General features: G+C 37.7%; 1 long non-coding RNA gene across 1 annotated transcript in view; it reads left to right on the top strand.

Annotated features, from left to right (window-relative positions):
* Positions 1-14,878, top strand: part of LOC127527444 (uncharacterized) — a 61,508-nt gene extending 46,630 nt beyond the window's left edge. Inside the window, exon 2 of the long non-coding RNA XR_007934748.1 lies at positions 14,735-14,878. This is a non-coding gene — a long non-coding RNA (uncharacterized LOC127527444). The remainder of the gene's footprint in view (positions 1-14,734) is intronic.
* The last annotated feature ends 9,374 nt before the right edge of the window (positions 14,879-24,252 follow it).

Genomic DNA, 24,252 nt, shown 5'->3' with positions numbered 1-24,252 from the left:
CTCGTTAATCAGCCTACACATAAAGCAGGTCATACGTTAGACTTAGTAATTACTAAAGGACTAAAAGTTGATATAAAGCAGGTCATTGATATGGGTCTATCAGACCATTTTCATCTACTTTTTAATATAGAAATAATGACAATAAACATTCATGGGAAGCATATTGTTAAAAAACGCTTCTTTGACTCATCAGCAGCTTTAAAACTTACAAACATTCTAAGCAATCAGTCTGTTTATAGTGCCAACTATAATAGTGAGGATAATGTAAATAGTAAGGTGGAAAGATTTAATACTAAGGTGAGAGCTGCTGTTGACATAGTTGCACCTGAAAAGACAGTTAAAAAATTTTCTAGCATTGTTATACCATGGAAGACCCAAAGAGTGTCTGATTTAAAGAGAACATGCCATAGAGCTGAGCGTAAATGGAGGAAGACTAAACTAACTATCCACTATGAAATATTAAAAGTTAAAATAACAGAATACAATAACACAGTCCGTCTTGAGAGGCGCTGCTATTTCTCTAAGATTATAAATAACAATGCTAGTAATCCCAGAGTCTTATTCTTGACGATTGATCGTCTGTTAAACCCAGGTAACTCAAAGGAATGCCTCCTAAGTACTTCCAGTAAAACCTGTGAGGCTATTGCTGTATTTTTCAATCAAAAAATTAATGATATTAGAAATAACATAGTATATCTCCCCAACACTAAGGATCCTCCTAAACCCCAGTATTCCGTTATAAACAAATTAAACTCTTTCACTAGGATAGGCTTACCTGATTTACATAAAATAATTTCTCAAATGAAACCCTCCACCTGCGTCCTTGACCCAATACCAACAAATTTTTTCAAAGAAGTATCGGGTGTGCTAATTGATAATGTTCTTGACATAGTAAATTCGTCATTAGATACGGGGTTCTTCCCAGACTGTCTTAAGACTGCTGTAGTTAAACCCCTACTTAAGAAAAATAATCTCGACCCCTCTGCTCTTGAAAATTTTAGACCCATCTCTAACCTGCCTTTCTTAAGTAAAATTCCAGAGAAGGCAGTCATTATACAGTTAAATGAGCACCTCAATAAACATGCTATTCTTGATAAATTTCAGCCAGGTTTTAGAACAAATCACAGCACAGAAACTGCACTCATTAAAGTAGTAAATGATTTGCGGGTAAATGCAGACAGAGGCCATTTATCTGTTCTCATCCTCCTAGATCTGAGTGCCGCATTTGACACCATTGATCATAATATTCTTAGAAATCACCTTAGTCAATGGGTGGGCCTCTCTGGCAGTGTCTTAAATTGGTTTGAATCCTACCTGGCAGGGAGAAAATTCTTTGTTTGTTGTGGTAATTACAACTCAAAGACACATGATATCCTATATGGTGTTCCACAAGGCTCTATCCTGGGTCCACTGCTCTTCTCAATCTACATGCTTCCATTAGGTCAGATTATCTCAGGGCACAACGTGAGCTACCACAGCTATGCTGATGACACACAGCTGTACTTATCAATAGCACCTGATGACACCGATTCTCTTGATTCACTAACACAATGTCTAACTTGTATCCCAGAATGGATAAATAGTAACTTCCATCCATCCATCCATTTTCCAACCCGCTGAATCCGAACACAGGGTCACGGGGGTCTGCTGGAGCCAATCCCAGCCAACACAGGGCACAAGGCAGGAACCAATCCTGGGCAGGGTGCCAACCCACCGCAGGACACACACAAACACACCCACGGGCCAATTTAGAATCGCCAATCCACCTAACCTGCATGTCTTTGGACTGTGGGAGGAAACCGGAGCGCCCGGAGGAAACCCACGCAGACACGGGGAGAACATGCAAACTCCACGCAGGGAGGACCCGGGAAGCGAACCCAGGTCCCCAGGTCTCCTAACTGCGAGGCAGCAGCGCTACCCACTGCGCCACCGTGCCGCCCTAAATAGTAACTTTCTCAAGTTAAATAAAGAGATAACTGAAATCTTAGTGATTGGCAATAATGGATACAAAGAGGCTATTAGAAATAAACTGGATGCATTAGGATTAAAAGTGAAAATGGAGGTAAAAAGCTTAGGGGTAACTGTTGACTATAATCTAAATTTTAAATCACATATTAATCAGATCACTAGGACAGCCTTTTTTCACTTAAGAAACATAGCAAAAGTTAGACCTCTTATATCATTGAAAGATGCTGAGAAATTAGTTCACGTGTTTGTTTTCAGTCGGCTAGATCACTGTAACGCAATCCTCTCAGGAATACCCAAAAAAGACATAAATCGTTTGCAACTTGTGCAGAATGCAGCTGCTAGATTCCTAACCAGGAAAAGAAAATCCGAGCACATCTCTCCAGTTTTGATGTCACTACACTGGTTACCTGTGTCATTCAGGATTGACTTTAAAATTCTGCTTATGGTTTATGAAGCCTTAAATAATCTCGCCCCATTTTATATATCGGAATGTCTGACGTCATAGATTCCAAATCGTAATCTCAGATCCTCAAATGAGTGTCTCCTTAGAATTCCAAGAGCAAAACTTAAAAGAAGTGGTGAGGCGGCCTTCTGCTGTTATGCACCTAAAATCTGGAATAGCCTGCCAATAGGAATTCGCCAGGCTAATACAGTGGAGAGTCCGTTTATAGGAGATGGACATCTGAAGCAGAGCTCCACTAGCAGCAGCTTTATTTTTCCACGTATTTCATATTATTTAGAGGTATCCTGTATTTAACCCGACTAAGGAACTTCCACTACAATATACAAGCATGAGTAACAAGAAGAAAAGTCAGAAAGAACCGGAAAAGAAACTTAAAGCTGTATCAAAGTCTGGACAGACTTCTGGCCTGAGTGCAAGTGCAAGGTATGGCCTCACGGAGACTGACCTGGAACAGGCAGACGAATGCGCAGAATTCCTGGGACCCCGCTCCATTGTATCGTCTCCAGTCGAGAGTGAAAATGGGAGCAAAGGTGCAAGTGATACAGGTCGTGATGGATCGCCGATTTCTGAGGATCATTCGAGACTAGAAAGGGCTCTGCAGGATGTGCTCTCATCTACTCATCGCGAGCCTGCAGCGCCTGCTGTAACAGGAGCTGCATTTCCACTCGCGGAGCACGAAAGCCGAAGCGAACTGTCCGAACTGAAAGAGATGATCGCTACACTGGCCACTGCCATGGTTACGGCCATGAATGAGCTTAAGAATGATCTTAAGAAAGATAACATGAATGATCTTAAGAAGGTGACCATTGAGCTCAAGAAGGATAACAAAGATAAGGAAACGCGTCTATTTAAACGTTTTGACGTAAACTTTAAAGGCATGTTGGAGAAATTAGTGGAACACATCGAAGAAACTAATTCCAAACTGAAAATGCTTGATGACCATATTAATGACGTTTCAGATCAGCTGGAAGACGTTAAGCAGGGACTCACGGCTCGAGTGGAAACAGTGGAACAACTGGCGTCTAATGCCGATGAAAAAGCCACAGCTGCGAACTCGGAATGCAAAAAACATGGAGACAGACTTGCAGCCCTGGAGGATGGGTGCAGAAGAAATAATATAAGAATTGAGGGTATACCTGAGAAACGAGAAAGTTCAAGCTCAAGCCCAGTGAAATTTGCAGTAGAATTACTGTCTAAAATAATTGGAGATGACTTTAAACTCGACATTGAGATAGCCACGGCTTATCGCAAAAACAGACCAAGCGCCTTTAAACCTAGGTCTTTTATTGTCCGCTTCGAGCGACTATGATGTAAGCTTGATGTGATGGCACTTCTCAGACGCAAGCAAGAGATTATATTCGAAAATAATCTTATTCGTATTTTTCCCGACTTCTCACCATCAACAGCTGCATAACACAGATCCTACATCGACATTAAAAAGTTGCTACGGAAAGCCGATATCAAATACAGCCTCTTGTATCCCGCCAAACTGAAAGTGGAAGTTCAAGATCAACATTATATTTTCTTAAGCAAAGAAGAAGCTGAAAAAGAACTAAAGAAGCTGTTTCCGACACTTTTTTGAAAGTTAATAAGGAGCCGTATTCTATCAAGGCACGGGAAGGACCTATGATCTGCTCTCTGGATCCATGTTTAAAGAGACTGGTATTATAATTACACATCCCTTTTTTTTTTTTTTTTTTCCTTTTCTTTATCTGGACTTTATATGTTTATGTTTTAATCAGAGTTATAGAGTTATAGAGTTAAAGACGTGAGTGTGAAAATGTGGAAGTAATTAAAGTAGGATTCGTTTTTTTTTTTCTCTTCTTTTTTTTTTATTTTACTATACCTTAAAGTAGACTGTTTAACTTCATACCCTTGGTTTATTGCTTGTTCTACTATTTATATAATTACCATTATACTATTACAGTAGGAATTACCAGGTTTATCCTAGACTAGTTTTTAAAATCATTCCCAGGGTTTTTTTTTTTTTTTTTTTTTTTTTTAAATCTTAATATCTTAACTTAAAAGCGCTGAAGATTATTTCAAGCTTAAATATTGTTAATGAGAACATTTTCGGCAGATAGTATTAAGGATTTAACTGTAAAAGACATCTCTGTTTTAATTCTGTAACGCCGCTGCAGGGTGGGGTTTGTTTTGTTTTGGACGTGCTCTGTCTCTTCATATGTCAGAGGACTGGAACATCGCGAAGTGGGATCTAGCCTCATGTGGGGAGGCAAAATTGGGGGGGGGGGGGGAAAGGGGGGAGAGACGGAGAGCAGGTTATATCTAATCTATTCTTGTAATTCTTATAATTATAAATATCAATGCAACAATAGGCTAAAATGCAATAACTCATGGGGAATCTTGAAACTAAGATTAAAACTGCCATATTACCAATTAAAACTATAATGACATTAAAAACTCAGAATCAATGTCTCCATGATGGGACAGTTAACTTTGTGAGCTGGAATGTTAAAGGCCTGAATCACGAATTAAAGAGAAAGAAAGTATGCTCTCACCTAACAGGCTTAAACGCTAAAATAGTATTTTTACAGGAGACCCACTTACTAACCAAGGATCAGTTCAGATTACAAAAAGACTGGACTGGCCAAATGTTCCATTCTAGCTTTATAAAGAAAACTAGAGGGGTGGGAATTCTCATACATAGAACAGTTCCATTTGTAGCATCAGATGTAGTGTTGGACCCCGAAGGGAGATATGTGATGGTCATGGGCAACTTGTATAACAGTAAAATGATTTTGATAAATGTTTATGCACCCAATGTTGATGATAAGGAATTCATGCAAAATCTACTTGCATCCATTCCCAATGTGAACACTCATAAAATTATAATGGCTGGGGACTTTGATTGTGTTTTAAATCCACTCTTAGATAGGACTCCTGTGACAGGGGGGACGACATCTAATACTGCAAAGATAATTACACAGTTTTTGAATGATCACAACTTATCAGACCCCTGGAGGTTTCTTAACCCAAACTCAAGAACATATTCGTTCTACTCACCAGTGCATTATAGTTACTCAAGAATTGATTATTATTTTATAGATAATAATTTCCTGCCTACAATTAAATCATGCAAATATGACACAATTGTTATCTCTGACCATGCCTCTCTAGTCTTGGAGCTAAAATCATTAAGCCCCTCACACTCACCTCGCAGATGGCGTCTTAACCCTCTTTTATTGGCAGACGAGAACTGCACAGAATTTATATCCAAACAAATCAGCTTCTTCCTAGAGACAAACACGTCCACAGAGGTTTCTGCAGGAACACTCTGGGAAACTCTAAAGGCCTTCTTAAGAGGACAGATTATTTCATATCTTTCCCACAGAAATAAATTAGAAACCAAGAAAGTGTCAGAGCTAAGAAAGGAAATTACTAGAATAGATGAAGAACAAGCCAGGCGTCCAAATGAAGTTCTCCACAGGAAAAGGCAGGCCCTACATACAGAACTTAACATCTTAACAACTAAAGAAACTGAACAACTTATTTATAAATCTAGACAGCTTTACTATGAACATGGAGAAAAAGCTAATAAGCTTTTAGCTCAACAAATTCATAAACAAGAAGTTCACAATGCAATACCAGTAATCACCAACAAGAATGGAGAAGAAATCATCGACCATAATAAAATAATGCACACATTTAGAGATTACTATAAGTCTTTATATTCCACTGAGCCCAAAGAAGACAACACACAATCTAATGCATTTCTGGATACTTCACAGATACCACAAATAGATGCTTTAAGTGCTGAGGAACTGGATAAACCTCTAACGCTAACAGAATTACTAGACGCTATAAAGTCACTACAAAGCGGGAAATCATCAGGCCCTGATGGTTACCCCATAGAATTTTATAAGAAATTCTCCACTCAGCTAGCTCCCCTCTTATTGGCAACATTTACAGAAGCTAGAGACAACCAAATACTACCTCAAACATTTCGACAAGCATTGATCACCGTCTTTCCTAAACAAAATAAGGACTTGTTACAATGTGCATCATATAGACCAATTTCACTCCTGAATAATGATGTTAAGATACTCTCAAAAATTCTAGCTAGAAGGATGGAGAAAGTGCTGCCCTCGGTAATATCACAAGATCAAACTGGATTTATTAAAGGCCGACACCTATCTTCAAATCTCCGACGCTTGTTTAATGTTATATATTCACCAGCAAAATCAAAAACCCCAGAGATATAACTATCATTGGACACAGAAAAGGCATTTGATATGATTTAATGGAACTACCTTTTCACTGCATTGGAGAAATTTGGGTTTGGCCCGAATATTTGTGCTTGGATCAAACTACTGTATACCAATCCAGAAGCTTCAGTTTGTATTAATAACATTTGCTCAGACTACTTTAAACTAGAACGTGGTACCAGACAAGGATGTCCCTTGTCGCCACTGTTGTTTGCTATCGCTATTGAACCACTGGAGGTTCACTGCCGAAATTCTTATCAGATAAAGGGGATTGTCAGAGAAGGACTGGAACAGAAAATTTCTCTATAGGCAGATGATATGGTCTTATATATATCAGACCCAGAAAACACTGTCCCCGCTGTTTTAACAGCACTAACAGAATTTCAAAAGATATCTGGTCTTAGAATTAATCTGAATAAAAGTATACTCTTTCCAGTGAATTCACAAGCATATAATATTAGATTAGACACCCTACCTTTTACCTTAGCAGATCAGTTTAAATACCTAGGGGTAAATATCACAAGTAAACATAAAGCTCTTTATCAACAAAATTTTGTCGTCTGTATGGAGAAAATTAAGCAAGACTTGCATAGATGGTCAACCCTTCATCTCACTCTAGCCGGAAGAATTAACATTGTTAAGATGAATATCCTTCCTAAACTTCTCTTTTTATTTCAAAACATTCCAATATATATCAATAAATCGTTTTTTAAACAGTTAGATTCAATAATAACCTCATTCATTTGGAACTCAAAACACCCACGTATCTGAAGAGCGACCCTACAAAGACCTCAGGCAGAAGGTGGCATGGCTTTACCTAATTTTCAGTTTTATTACTGGGCAGCAAACATACAAGCCATAAAAACCTGGACACAAATAAATGAACATACACAGGCTTGGTCCGCAATGGAAGTAAAATCCTGTAGTACTTCTTTATACTCCCTGCTCTGCTCTCTAATAAATGAAAGTTATCGCAAATATACTAATAACCCAATTGTGCTTTACTCACTCAGTATATGGAACCAAATTAGAAAGCATTTTAAGATGGAAAATCTTTTATCAGTGGCACCTCTGCAAGAGAACCACCTCTTTCAACCTTCGCAAGTATATCCAGTTTTTTTAATACCTGGAAAAGTTTTGGGATTAAAATGCTCAGAGATCTTTATATAGACAACATATTTACATCTTTTGAACAATTACGTTCAAAATTCAACCTCCCAGCTACACATTTCTTTTACTATCTTCAAATTAGAAATTTTGTTAAACAGAAATTGCCCCGATTTCCCCCACCTTGCACCCTCCCACAATGCTGGAAAAAATACTGCTCAATTTCGAGGAAACAAACACTATTTCCGCAATATATAAAATCTTATTAGAGTCCCTACCTTTTAAAGATCCAAGAGGACATTGGGAAGAAGATCTCTTAATCAGTATATCAGAAAAGGAGTGGAAGGTAGCAAAGCAGAGAATTCACTCGAGTTCTATATGCGCAAAGCATAGAATTATTCAACTAAAAATTATATATCGAGCCCATCTGTCTCGCTTAAAACTGTCCAAAATGTTTCCAGGGCAAGATCCAACCTGCGAGCGCTGCAACCAAGCTCCTGCCTCACTGGGTCACATGTTCTGGGCCTGCACCAAACTAACATCATTTTGGACAAAAATTTTTAAGTGCCTCTCAGACAGCCTTGGTATCACAATCCCTCCTAACCCACTAACAGCTGTGTTCGGTGTCCTTCCAGATGGACTTGAATTGGAGAAGGACAAGCAAACGGTGATTGCATTCACTACACTTTTGGCACGCAAACTTATTTTGTTAAATTGGAAGAATCCTAATTCTCCTCTTATAAGTCAGTGGGAAACCGATGTTTTATATTATTTGAAATTGGAAAAAATCAAATTTTCAGTTAGAGGATCTGTACAACATTTTTTCAAAACATGGCAGGATTTAATCAATATTATTTTAGAATAAGAGAAATAACTATTATCGCATTTAACTCCCTTCTCCATCTCTTATTTACATAGATATTTACTTCTCCCTTTCTTTTGTTTAATGTTGCCTTATTAAAAAGCCTAAAGCAATTTTCCTTTAGCTAAGCTCTCCTTCTCAGGGGTGGGGTTTGATTAGTCTTCAAATTTGTTGGGTTATAAATTGATCTGTTTGTATGAAATGATTACAGTGAAAATAAGTAAAAAAATAAATAAATATTAAAAAACTGCTGAAAACACATTACTTTAACATGGCCTTCTCATAACTTCACTTTAATTTAATCCTGATACTCTGTATATCCAGTTCATTATAATAACTATTCATGGTGGCTCTAAAATCTGTACTAACCCCTACTCTGTCTTCTGTTTCCTTTTCCGGTGTCCTTTTGGTGGTGGCTTGCGCCACCAGCATCTACTCAAAGCACCGTGATGTTCCAACAATGATGGATGGATTAAAAGCCAGAAGTCTGTATGACCATCAGCATCAAGTGACTCCGTGAGAACCCTAACTACAAAGAGGACTATTTCATTTACCGGTATGTTAGGTAGAATGCCCAGAGGGGACTGGGCGGTCTCGTGGCCTGGAACCCCCTACAGATTTTATTTTTTTCTCCAGCCTTCTGGAGTTTTTTTTTTGTTTTTTCTGTCCCCCCTGGCCATCGGACTTACTCTTATTCTATGTTAACTAATGTTGTCTTATTTTAATTTCTTATTTTGTCTTTTATTTTTCTTTTCTTCATTATGTTAAGCACTTTGAGCTACTTTTTGTATGAAAATGTGCTATATAAATAAATGTTGTTGTTGTTGTTGTTGACGTTAATAGTCCTGTGAAGTGATTAAATGTATAAAAATACATTTTAAAGGCATTTCCACACTTCAGATTATTACAAACTACTTCACAATTTACTCTGTTTATTGTTTGTGATGTTGGCTTAGATATGTTGGGAAATTAATTGAACAATTTATCTTTATAATTTACACCATGCTCTTCTTCTCTCTGCAGAACGAATGTTCGACAGACATTCCACCTCTGACGTCTCTTCCAGCTTCCACCCTCCAGAACCCGCCCCTGTCATGTCACACTCCTGAAAACTGGCTTTCCCACAATCATGGAATCAGTCTGAAGAAGGATCTAATTTGAAAAAGATGTCTCCATGAAAACTGCATGTATTTTCAATTTCAAAACATCTTTCGATAATACAGAGTTCATTTAGGTGTCCTACCCTTTATGACTTGTTGTCTGATTAATTTTCAAGGGCCACAAGGAGGCGAAATCTGAGATCATGAACCAAATCTGAATACTTCATACTGTAAATTAGCAGTAAATGGTTCACTTGTTAGAAATTTAAGACAAATCCAATGATATATAAGAAAAATCATTTATTCATTTCAACAGGATTGCTTTTTTATATTTGGGTCAAACTTGGAAATGACCGTAGCATCACTGGGTTTAAGGTACAAGCAATTTGTGGGTGGGACAAGAGTCCATTACAGGTCACACTCATCATACTGGACCAGTTTAATTTCACTTATTAAGTTAAACAGGCAATTCAACAATGATAGAGGAAATGAGAACATACAAGGAAATCTTATGTGAACATTTGGAAATGTGCAGAATTAACACAGATGGTGACTGGAGTGTGAGTTGAATCTGGATCACTGGTGCTGTAAGGCAGCAACACTGATAATATGGTATCATTGTGCATTATAATTATTTTAAGAAAACAATGCAGCATAAAATATTCTGTAGTAGTTCATACAGAAGTAGGCTGTGATTAAATAAAGATTACTCATATTTGATCTAAATGCAAAAAACTAACACAGGACAAAGGACACACCTCACGTCCAAACTTTAAACACCTTTAACTAATAGTTTTATATCCATTTATATCCATTATATCCATAGTCATTTTTTTCTGCTCTAAGGGTCTTGGCTGACCTGAATTTTGTGATCTAAAAGAATGAAATAGATCCATATCACTTGTGACTTTATATGGAAATCCATAAACTCTGAAATTCCTTATTAAATAATTTTTCAGTTATCAAGAATGCCTCTTCACGCTTTAGAATAGTGCAGCCATTTAACAAAGGCTACAGAATGACAACAGAAAAAATGAGAAATGAAATATGGGAACTCCAGGTAGAACATTGAAGAGAACGGAAGTAATGGAGTAAATACCTGTAGCCGCAAGTAGGGAATGAGTGACGTCCTGCTGGTGTGCTGGTTACTTATGCAGTTTGCTCACAGGTGGAAACGCAGTGGAAATCACTTATCTCATTTTACTTGAAAGGCCAGAACTGAGTGTGCCAGGCAGTGCACTTCCATGGAGCTGATTATTGAGCCATGCTAAAATACTGTAAATGCATGGATAGACATTGACATTAGCATTGGCAGAGACAAGTTGGCAGGGAAATGGGTTGAGCTGATTGTGGTGTTGTAGTTTAAAATGATTTCACAATTTTTTTTTTCTATTTTAGGGGAACTATCTTGCTGATTAGGATTTTAAATTGGCAGCATCGTCTTTTAGGCAAACACTGATATGATAAATCTTAATCTTTTATATAGATTATTAAATGAGATAATACAGTGTTGTGATTTTTTTTTTGGCATCAGTGACGTTCACTGGTATTTTATTTACTATATGCCTTGAATTTTATGTTGTGCTGCCATCTACTGGTCAGTTGTGGGGAGTAATGGACATTTTAAGTGATTTTTTTTTTTATTTTATTCCTGTTGTGCTTTGGCTAGATCATGTGGATGTAAATGTGGACTCATGGTTGTTTTTAATTTGCAGTTGAAGAACAGTTGAAGAATGTGAACATATTCTATCATGTTTTATATTGTGTTGTTTCAATTCACAGTATTTACTGTATGTATGACATTTTATTTTGTATATAATTTTTATATGTGATCCTTTGTAAACCAATCATTTAAACATTCTGTGGTCAGAATATAGGTCACTTTTATTGTATGCAATTTTAAAGTAACTGAAGTTATTAGTAATAGAAAAACCTGTAATATTTGTCTGTGTTTGAATTGATGTGGGCATTCTACCAGCCCTCTACTAAGATTTTAGGAGGGCGGCAGTGTAACAGTCCACCAGAATAAGTTTCTGTGTATGTGTGTGTCCATCCAGTTGCTCTGTCACTATTATATACCAGTTGGTATGGGATTCTTAAAAAACTGTTCTAATATTTGTGATATGCCATCTGTTGGAATGCAAAATGCAATTCATTTTATTGCTACATGCATTACAAAATACATTCCAATAGATGGTGCACTGCAAATATTTTCTCCAATAAGGAGAAACTAACGGACAAACAGAAATCAGCTTATCCACCTTTATAATGTGTGTTTCTCTGTATCAGTTTGTCTGTCTGCTTGCTATGTCTTTGTTACAGTATGGGATTGCTAAAATATAAAGTGCAATATAAATAAAATTTATTATTATTATATGCCATTTGGTATGGGATTCATAAAAGCAGTGATAATGTTTGTGATACACCATCTGCTGGAATGAAAAATGCAATGCATTTCATTACTAGATGAAATTATAAAATAAAGTTCAATAGATGGAGCACTGAAAGCAGTAACACTGTATATGCTGAGGTCTACATTGATTACTTACATGTCAACCCATCTTATGCAGGTAGTACAACTAATACAATTGTATATAGTTTCTGATGCTACATTCGATTTATTCTAGTGTGTGGATGCTGCATTAACCGATCAGTCACAACATTAAAACTTCTGACCGGTGAAGTAAATAACATTTATTATCTCATTACAGTGGCATCTGTCAAGGGGTGGAATATATTAGGCAGCAGGTGAACAGTCAGTTCTTGGAGTTGGTGTGTTGAAAGCAGGAAAAATGGACAACTATAAGGATCTGAGTACCTTCGACAAGGGCCAAATTGTGATGGCTAGACGACTGGGTCAGAGCATCTCCAAAATGGCAGGTCTTGAGGGTGTTCCCGGTATGCAGTAGTTGTTACCTACCCAAAGCAGTCCAAGGAAGGACTACTGTTGAACCAGTGACAGGATCATGGATGTACAAAACACATTGACACACATGGTAAGTGAAGGCTAGCACATCTGGTCTGATCCCATAGAAGAGCTATTATAGCAAAACTTGTTGAAAAAAACATAAAGCCAGTCATGAGAAAAAGGTGTCAGAACACAGCGCAGTGCAGCTTGCTGAGTATGGGTCTGCAAAGCCGCAGACTGCTCTGAGTGCCCATGCTGATCTCTGTCCACCACCGAAAGTGCCTACAATGGGTATGTGAGCTTCAGAACTGCACCACAGAGCAATTGAAGAAGGTGGCCTGGCACGATGAATCACATTTTCTTTTAGATCATGCGGATGGCTTGATGCATGTGTGTCTACCTGGGGAAGAGATGGCAGCAGGATGCACTATGGGAAAAAGGTAATCCGGCGGAGATTCATGTGAATTCATGTGAATGTTACTTTGACATGTACCACCTGCCTATAGACTGTTGCAGTCTGCGTACACTCCTTCATGGCAACTGTATTGTCTGATGGTAGTGACCTCTTTCAGGAGGATCACGTGCCCTGCCGCACTGCAAAAATTGTTTAGGAATGATTTGGGGAACATGACAAACAGTTCAGATGTTGACTTTGCCTCCAAATTCCCCAGATCTCAGTCAGATTAAGTATCTGTGGGATGTTCTGGAAAAACAAGTCTGATCCATGGAGGCCCCACCTCACAACTTACAGAATTTAAAGTATCTGCTGCTAACATCTTGATGCCAGATATCAAAGGACGCCTTCAGAGGTCTGTTTTAGTGGCATGAGTGGGATGCACGCAATAGTAGGCGGATAATTTTAAAGTTGTGGCTGACTGGTATGCTATAGTTGTATTGTGAAACTGATTGGGAGTCCTAAGCAGTTCCAGTCCAGTTGTGAATGTGAATGTGCTCTGTTGTAGACTGCTGGCCCACAAAGGGCTGGTTCCTGATTTTTGCATCTCATTCTTAGTACAGAGTCCAGCTTTAATCAGGAAAAATCCGGTTATAAAATGGATTTGGTATATACATTAATTGAAATATTAATGTAATGATACCAAAATATTCCTTGGATTATTTATTCACAAGGTACATTACAACTTGCATTTTAAGTAGTGCAGAGGTTTACACTTACAGTATGTATCTCCTGCACAGAACTGGCAAGCTGTCTCAGAGTGAGTTTCCATCTGCAGCCTAAAACTAGGTTGCCATTCTTTCTTGTGAGACTACAGGTCCTCTGTGTGATTGTCATACTCCTATTTGGGAGAGACTGTTGTTCCCTACGTTGTCAAATCAAACAGGGAAGGAAAACAGATAAACATTTATATTCTCTGTTTAGCAATAACTAAATAAAATAAATCCTGAAAATACATACATAGCCAAATCCACCTAATCGAAGTCAGGGTCACAGAGGCCAAAGCCAACCACAATGGCAATGGAAACAAGGGAGGAAGAAGTGCTGGACAGAGCACAGATTCATACCAAGACACACACACACACACACGCACACACACACACACACACACACACACACACACACATGAACTGTGGTCAAGTTTCAGTCACAGGTTACCCTAACATGCACTTATTTGTAAATGTGAGAGAAAAAAGCACATTGTAATCCATGCAGGCTTGAGAAGAACAGGCTGACTTTACAAAGCCAATAAGTGGGTACAGGATTTGAACATAGGATACTTGATCCAGGAGGCTGCAGTGATAAGCAATGCACTACTGTGCTTCCCCTCCAAATAATTACAATTCAATAATAAAATATTTAATATACAGATCAATTTAAAAGGAACACAATTACATTTTGTTTTATTATAAATCTCTGAGTCTGAGTAGCACTGTTACATATAGCATTACCTTTGCCTGGACGGACTGTGAGCTCCCACTTCATCTCCTTTACTCCTTGTGCTGATGTCACCACACAGGTGTAATTCCCTTCATCAGATGGCTGCACATCAGTAATATGAAGAGTCAGTGGATTTTCTTTACTCCACTTAATTCTTTCTGTGGTTATATTAGTAAAAGTCTGATTGACAATATAAGCAAAAAGAGGTTCTGTTGCACAGGAATTGCTTTTCTTCCAGTTCACCTGTACAGTGTTGTCAAGTGAAGCATTACAATTGAAAGTAACAGTCTCTCTCAAAGCGACTTCCACATGTACTCCTGCTACTGCCGCTCCGTGGTGATCTGTAGACATGAAGTCAGAATATAGTCTGTCAGTGAAATAACACAACGACCCTCACCACACCTCCCACTAATGACCCTGTTTTCCTGTAATCATGCAGGATTCTTGCCCTTGGCTTCCATTTTGCTCCTTCAGCCCAAGGACATATAATCAATTTTAAAATTGTATGTGTTCAATGCAAAAGGTAATAAGAACAGCAAATGAACATTTACATGTTCAAATACAAATGCATTTTTCCATTAAAAACTTTAACTCATTACTTAAAACATTCAGCAGCAAATTTCAGACTGACAAATGAAGCTAGTGCTGGAGATCTGAATGTGTCAGGCTGATGTTATACCTGTGCTTGTGGTTCAAAGATTTTATTTTCTCATCAAATAAATAGAACTGTGGGGAGCTGCAGTAATCAGTGAAGCCAGCACTGACAACAGTATGTATATGTTGTGACAGATAGGGGGTGCTGTCGTCCCCTTGAACCCTCGGACCAGACACCAGATAAAAGTCCAAATAATGATTTTATTATAATAAAACAGTGCACAAAGCACCTCCACCTCCACTATACTTCAATAAGCAATCACAATCATAAATCCTCCACTCCCAGCAGCTCAGTCACCCTTCCTCCCAACTCGGCTCACTGCTGGGATCTCCCATAATCCTTTTATAGTCCCTGACCCAGAAGTGTTTCTGATCCCTCAGTCCATGTAATTCTTAACACTTCCGGGTCAGGTGAAAACTACTTTTCTTCATCCCAGAAGTACATCATTCATTCCCTCTGTCGCTGTGACTAAGACGTACTTCCGGGTTATAGGGAACATATAAGTCCTTATGCCTCCCTGCAGCATCCTCTGGCGGCCCCCATGGTATCCAGCAGGGCTGTGAAGGAAAACTCGAATGTCCATAATTCCCTGCTGGCATTCAGGGCACCTCCATGCTGCAGGGAGGGCTCCATCTGGCAGCCTGGGGGTATTGGCCGGGATGAACGGCCGGCCATATCAAACAATGTCCACTTCATGTCTTTAAAACATGAATACAATGATCTTGAGCTCAGTAACAGAGTAGGTGGCATGGTGTAACACCATTTCAAAACTGTAGTCTTTTAATTTTAGCCCATTATAAGAAAATGTGGTTTGCTATACAATAGCCGCTGGCTATTTGACACAGTCTGTGTTAACCAACAAAGCACCTGAATAGATCAAAAGGAAACAAAATGTAAAACTGACACCTAGTTTTTAAAATATAATAATGATGTTAAATGTGATCCAAATGTATGAATTATTTTTCAACTAATGCAAAATCAGCTAAAACTGTACAGTAACAGCAAGTGTGAACCAGACTAACTTTAACTGTGCATCAAAATATGTATAAATGTGTCATGTTTCAAATTGTACCATGCAGATAATCATACTAGCATCTTTTTATACAGAGCTTTACTGAAATATACTTAAATTTCTTTAAGTGTAAGTGTGTGTGTGTGGGTGTCTGCCCATGCATGTATGTTCCTCCACATGTCCAAATATGGATACTTAAGTTATATATCTCAGAAACTAATTATGCAAAAAATTTGCAAATCAATAGGCCTGATCCTATGACTAAACAGAGAAGACTGCAAAAATCTCTGTTAAATAAAACAACTTTCTACGTCAGTTGTCATTATGAAATATGTCAAATTGTTTGGAGCCAGTTCCAAGCGTGAATAAATAGTGAGAATGGACATCAGGAAAGGCATTCTGCCCTAAAAATTATGCCGAAACCTATAAAATATAGACCTCACATAGAAGTGGGAAAAGATGAAGAAGAAGATAGGGATAAGTACTGGACCAAAAAGAATAGGCCTGTAGCCTGTAACAAGACAAACATGATGTACTTTATTTGAAAGGTGAATATTTTCTGAAGTTATCGTTGTGTATAGGTTTTGCCATTCAGGGCAGATGTCTCGGAAACCATTTGTTCTAAAATATTCTATCTTTCCTGGGATGTAGTCATCCAGAAACTCCACACAACACAAAGAAACACATCATTTTCCAACCAAAATTGTAATGTTAAGATGTGAAAATCTATTTCGATTCAACACATACACAGATATCATGCTAAAATCAACTTTTCTTGATATTTTAAATATTGCAGAATTTGAACTTAATTCAACAGCAAGGTTCTCACCCCATCACCAAACTTCTGTTTATATTGAATCAAAAAAATAATTTAAATGACAAGGTTAAAGCTAAGACAAAATGCAACAGATTCATAAAGATGCATGGGAGGAAATAATCCCACTATAAATATTTCTTTGGTTGTACCATACGACTGCTTTCCATGGAGTGCATGTTTGCTTGTATCGCCCAAGTGCAGGAGATTTTGCACTAATAACTGCCACGGCAGGCCCAATTAATTAATTATTTGTTTGTTCATTTTGAAGCCCTTTTTTTACTCATGTTACCTATTCAGTATGTTAGATATCTTTCAATTAACCATTTGAGACCAAAGATTATATGAGTTTAAAATGCAATTTCATTGTTCAAAAAGGCAGTTGGCATAAGAATATTTAAAATTATAATAAAAATTAAAAAATTAAAAAATTGATGCATCTATTTAAATATACAGTAATTTATTGTGTTATTCACACCATGTATTTAAATACAATTAGATGTAAATTCTAAATCATAGTAGTTCTAAATCAATTCCAAAGTGGGAAATTTGGCTTATTATACTATTATAGTATTTTTATTTTTCTATTTCTTTATTTTTATTAATAGTACAGTATAGTATAGTATAGTATAGTATAGTATAGTATAGTATAGTATAGTATAGAATAGTATAGTATAGTATAGAACATAGAATTCTACTATATTTTAAGAATCATCCTATGTTTTCATATTGTTTATAATGAAATTAGACTTTTATATCGGGCAGCATGGTGGCACCACTGCTGCCTCACAATAAGGAGACTGGGGTTTATGTCCTGCGTCTTCCTTGTGTGGAGTTTGCATGTTCTTCCCGTGTCTGTGTGGGTTTTCCTCCAGGTGCTCCAGTTTCCTCACACAGTCCAAAAAAATGCAGGATATGTCTATTGGCCATAATAAACTGGCCCTAGCGTGATATGATATGATATTGATATTAGATAATGATAATGATATTAGAAATAACATAGTATATCTCCCCAACACTGCAGATCCTCCTAAGCCCCAGTACTCCGTTAAAAACAAATTAAATTCTTTCACCAGGATAGATTTACCTGATTTACATAAAATAATTTCTTAACCAAAACCCTCCACCTGCGTCCTTGACCCAATACCAACAAGTTTTTTCAAAGAAGTATTGGACGTGCTAATTGATAATATTCTTGACATAGTAAATTCGTCATTAGATACGGGGGTCTTCCCAGACTGTCTTAAGACTTCTGTAGTTAAACCCCTACTCAAGAAAAATAGCCCCCTCTGCTTTTGAAAATTTTAGACCCATCTCTAACCTGTCTTTCTTAAGTAAAATTCTAGAGAAGGCCGTCATTATGTAGTTAAATGACCACCTCAATAAACGTGCTATTCTTGATAAATTTCAGTCAGGTTTTAGAACAAATCACAGCACAGAAACTGCACTCGTTAAAGTAGTAAATGACTTGCGGGTAAATGCAGACAGAGGCCATTTATCTGTTCTCATCCTTCTAGATCTGAGTGCCGCATTTGACACCATTGATCACAATATTCTTAGAAATTGCCTTAGTCAATGGGTGGGACTCTCTGGCACATGTCTTAAATTGGGTTGACTCCTACCTGGTAGGGAGAAAATTCTTTGTTAGTTGTGGTAATTACAACTCAAAGACACATGATATTCTATATGGTGTTCCACAAGGCTCTATCCTGGGTCCGCTGCTTTTCTCAATCTACAAGCTTCAGTTAGGTCAGATTATCTCGGGGCATAACGTGAGCTACCACAGCTATGCTGATGACACACAGCTGTATTTATCAATAGCATCTGATGACCCCAAATCTCTTGATTCACTAACACAATGTCTTACTTGTATTTCTGAATGGATGAATAGTAATTTTCTCAAGCTAAATAAAGATAAAACTGAAATTTTAGTGATTGGCAATAATGGATACAATGAGGGTATCACAAATAAACTTGATGAATTAGGATTAAAAGTCAAGATGGAGGTAAAAAGCTTAGGGGTAAATGTTGACTGTAATCTGAATTTTAAATCGCATATTCATCAGACCACTAGGACAGCATTTTTTCACTTAAGAAACATAGCAAAAGATAGACCTCTTATATCATTGAAAGATGCTGAGAAATTAGTTCATGCTTTTGTTTTCAGTTGACTAGATTACTGTAACGCACTTCTCTCAGGACTACCCAAAAAAGACATAAATCGTTTGCAACGAGTGCAGAATGCAGCTGCTAGAATCCTAACTAGGAAAAGAAAATCCAAGCACATTTCTTCAGTTTTGATGTCACTACACTGGTTACCTGTGTCATTCAGGATTGACTTTAAAATTCTGCTTATGGTTTATAAAGCCTTAAATAATCTCCCTCCATCTTATATATCGGAATGTCTGACATCTTATATTCCAAATTGAAACCTTAGATCCTCAAATGAGTGTTTCTTTAGAATTCCAAGAGCAAAACTTAAAAGAAGTGGTGAGGTGGCCTTCTGCTGTTATGCACCTAAAATCTGGAATAGCCTGCCAGTAGGAATTCGCCAGGCTAATGCAGTGGAGCACTTTAAAAAACTGCTGAAAACACATTATTTTAACATGGCCTTCTCATAGCTTCATTTTAGTTTAATCCTGATACTCTGTATATTCAATTCATTATAATAACTATTCATGGTGGCTCTAAAAACTGTACTAACCCCTACTCTCTCTTCTGTTTCTTTTTCCGGTTTCTATGTGGTGGTGGCCTGCACCACTACCATCTACTCAAAGCACCGTGATGTTCCAACATTGATGGATTAAAAGCCAGAAGTCTGCATGACCATCATCATCAACTCCTTCCGTGAGAACCCTAAATGCAAAGAGGACTATTTCATTTATGTCAGGTAGAATGCCCAGAGGGGACTGGGCGGTCTCGTGACCTGGAACCCCTGCAGATTTAATTTTTTTCTCCAGCCGTCTGGAATTTTTTTTTTTTCTTTTTTTTTTTCTGTCCTCCCTTGCCATCGGACCTTACTCTTATTCTATGTTAATTAATGTTGTCTTATTTTAATTTCTTACTTTGTCTTTTATTTTTCTTTTCTTCATTATGTAAAGCACTTTGAGCTACATTTTTTGTATGAAAATGTGTTATATAAATAAATGTTGTTGTTGTTGGTTGGGGTGTGTGTGGATGTTTGCCCTGCAATGGACTGGTACCCTGTCAAGTGTTTTTTCCTGCCTAGCACCCTGTGCTAGCTGGGAAAGGCTCCAGCAGACCCCACATACCTGTTCAGGACTAAGCAGGTTAGTAAATGACTGATTGACTTTTTAAATAATTTTTCCTGGAAGTGTTTTGTTTGTATTAGGGTTGGTTTAAGTCGCTAAAATCTTTGACAATTTACATTTAAAGGAATGCTAAGACCTTTTTTGAGATCTTTGAAACACCATGACCTTTACACTTTGAAACCAGAACATAAAATGATGTGTTTATTAGACCCACACAGTAATGACTTGCATTTTATCTGAGGAAATTCTATTATAATATTTTGTATATAAGTCTGGGAGGTATTTTCTGCAAAAAAGGAAATGAAAATTTAAATTATAAAATGAAAATGCAATCTCTCGTTTGCAATTTCATTTTCAAAGTCTATGCATAAGAATGCTGCAAAATTTAAAATAAAATGAAACAATCCCATTTATACTTTCATTTTCAGCCTGAACAGCACTGAAGCTGCAAAAATGAAAAGTAAGGCACATCTTCCACTTTGCATTTTCATTTTCAAGTTCTCAGCATGCAAATAGCATGGATCAATGGGTGGGTCTTTGCACCTCAATTTCCCACAATTCTTTGTTATTCATAGCTGTAGAGCCCCTCTGATCGATAGAATACTTTTTACTTCAACTGTGTTTAATGCATGTGATTTTGATCATTTTACCCCTGTACTGCAAGCTTCACAGCGAAACTGTCTCTCAAAATCTGAAGACCATGTATAATTGTAGTTCTGAAGTTATTAATGTGCTAATTAATTACAATATTTAACATGACAGAAATTAGCCATTATTACATCATAATTTATTATTTATTTACACTAAAGTAGAAATGGGGCGCTTTGTATTTTTGTAGTATTATAGTGTGGCATCACCACCGAGTACCGCGATGACTGGATTCCCTCCGCTTTGCATGGCTCTTTGAGGTGACTCACTATCCTTAAAAGGACTGCTTTCCTTTTGCCGCACTAGTTTGAAAAGCCCATGCGACTGTGCAGAGCTGCCATTTTTATTGACGCTGTTGCTATTGATGATACAATGTCAGCTCAGTCTTTTGGTGACTCTCCCTTAGTTGACATCATTTGTCCTGTGCCGTTGCATAGCCCTTCTTTCAAAGTCAGTCCCCAACAGCCACTTCCAACTCCTTTCAACAGTGCACAAACTCTTTAAAATAGCTGGGTGGTCTTCTCTCCCGCTGCGGTCATGCAGCCAGTGTTGATGGTACATCAGCAGGGTGTGGGAGTGCCACATTGTCCAATGGTGTAGCAGGGATGTTGCGTGCCGCACTGGCAGGTGGCAAAACCAGAAGGTTAAGTGCTGTGCTGTTGTTCAGTGCAGCAGGTGTGTTCAACGCTGGTCAGCTGTAGACAAACCTCCTGGTGAGGAGATGCAGACAGTGCCAGTTTCATTACTGTTTTCCTTTACTGAACTGGCATTGCAAAACGTGCTCCAGGTCTGTATGTCAGCTTTGAGACTCTCCCTTCACTGCTGCTTCACAACACCTCTATGATCTAACTTGTCTTTTGCATGCAAATTTTTACCACCGGCCCTGCTTCTCATAGCTCACTTGGTGTCAGTGGCAACTCCAGCTCCATGAGCCTGAAGTTCCACCGGTATCTATGCCAGGGCCATCTGAACAGCATTATAAGCCCCCAGGCAAAGCAATGCACTGGGGCCCTTATCTACACAACCACTCACAGAATAAAAATGTAAATGGTCGTTAAATTATATTATATTTATTGTATTGGTACTTCCAACAAAATCAGTGTTTAAACATTAAAAACATGCTGTACAGCAAAGATTAATCAAAACAAATGTCTGAACAATATAACATAATTAGACTTGAAAAACACTAAAATTTCAACATATAAATGATACTCAATTGGTAATCCATACAGATGGAGATGGCACAGCATGAAATTACTATGAATTATTTATTATTAATCAAGTGTTCAACACAAACATTTGCAAAATAACGTTAACATATACACTTTTACGTTATGTAGTGCGTGAGATCTGTACACATACATCCATGTGAGGTTGCAGAGGTGACTGTAATACTAAATCAGAGGCAAATGCCAATGTCCACTTGTAACACAATAACAAATATTTATAGTTTAGTATAGTATAGCATTTATTTATTGACAGCAAGTCACAACATACATAGATTAGCATGGGACCCCTATGCTCGTGGGGCCCCTGGGTAACTGTCCAGCATGCCCATGCATTAAGATGGCCCTGGTCCACACACATGGAAAAATACATCTTAGCAGGTGGAGTAGTAGTTGTGGTGCTGCAGAAGGTGTCCATTACTCAAGTGTCTCCATCCTTGTACTGCTTCTGCAAACGGCACTCCAGATTACAGATCTGTACCTAGAGATTTTTTAGCACCTCCGCTGAAGAGCCATTACGGTGTTCGGCACCCATGGTACAATGTAATACTACAAAATACAGTGTAAATAAATGTAAACTATGATACAATAAAGGCTATAAATAAATAAAGGCTATCATGTTAAATATTTTAATTAAATAGCACATTCATTTCTTTAGAACTACAATTATGCATGTTCTTCAGAGTGTGTGACAGTGTCTCTGTGAAGCTCACAGTATGGGGGTGAAAAGATCAAAATCACGTGAATTACACAGTCAAAGTAATTATTCTATTCTATCCTATCGATCGAAGTTTCTCTACAGCTACAAAGGACAAAAAAATTGTGGAAAATCATCAAGCCCTGCCCATTGACCCTCACTGCTTGCATGTTGAGAACTTGAAAATGAAAATGCAAAGTGGAAATGGAAAATTCAATGAGCAGGTGCCACCAGTGTTTATTTGGGTTTTACTGTTCATTTTTGCAACTTCATTGCGGTTCAGGCTGAAAATGAAATTCGAAAATGGGGTTGTTTCATTTTATTTTTAATTTGTGTAGCATTCTTGCGCACAGACTTTAAAAATGAAATTGCAAAAGAGAGACTGCATTTTCATTTTATAATTTTAACTTTCATTACCTTTTGTGCAGAAAATACCTCCCATATACAACGGAACCTTGGGTCATGACCGTAATTTGTTCCAAAACTTTGGTCGTAACCCGATTTGGTCATGACCCGAAGTAATTTCCCCCATAGGATTGTATGTAAATACAATTAATCCATTCCAGACCGTACGAACTGTATGTAAATATATTTTTTTTAAAGATTTTTAAGCACAAATATAGTTAATTACACCATAGAATGCACAACGTAATAGTAAACTAAATGAAAAAACATTGAATAACACTGAGAAAACCTTGAACAACAGAGAAAACTAAAATTGCAAGAGTTTGCGCTATAGCGCTACGAACCGCTCGCTAAAAACAGTTTTTTTTAATGAGTTTTAAGCACAGGGAAGAAAATGAACATTTGAAAAATCCGTAATTTAATAAACAACCAAGAAAAGTAACATTGCAACAATGCACACTATGAACCGATCGCTGTAAACAGAAGTGAAGTGGAGGTTAAAATCCAATAGAAAAAAGTCTTCATTAAATACAACGAGGTTAAAACAATGCTCGAATCAGTCTCGAATCAGTCTCTTTAAAAACAAGCCCGTGCATTCTTTAACTGCCTTCTCAGCCTTATGTGGCCAGCCCTCTCCCTCTTGCGCGTGCGCGTGTGTGTGTCTCTCTCTCTCGCTCTCTCCCGCTGCTCTCTCTCTCTTGCTGCACAGGGAGAGACTGAACACGTTTGGGAATCATCGGCACGCACAAACCGAAAGGGAAACTGGTTTGTTCATATATCGAGTGTGTGGTCATGAACAGATGAAAAAGTTTGGCGAACGTTTTGGTCGTAACCCGATTTGTACGTGTTCAGAGACATTCGTGAACCAAGGTTCCACTGTATATGTACAATAACCATTTTTGTCCATTTCATCGGATAACTTCTACTGAGGTACATGTTCCATAAATACTGTATTCACCTGGTTTTGGTATCCCCTTTTCTCTGTTACAGATTAC

Source organism: Erpetoichthys calabaricus, chromosome 4 (genome assembly GCF_900747795.2).
Source record: "Erpetoichthys calabaricus chromosome 4, fErpCal1.3, whole genome shotgun sequence".
Taxonomy (NCBI): Eukaryota; Metazoa; Chordata; class Cladistia; order Polypteriformes; family Polypteridae; genus Erpetoichthys; species Erpetoichthys calabaricus.
This window is presented reverse-complemented; position numbering and strand designations above follow the sequence as displayed.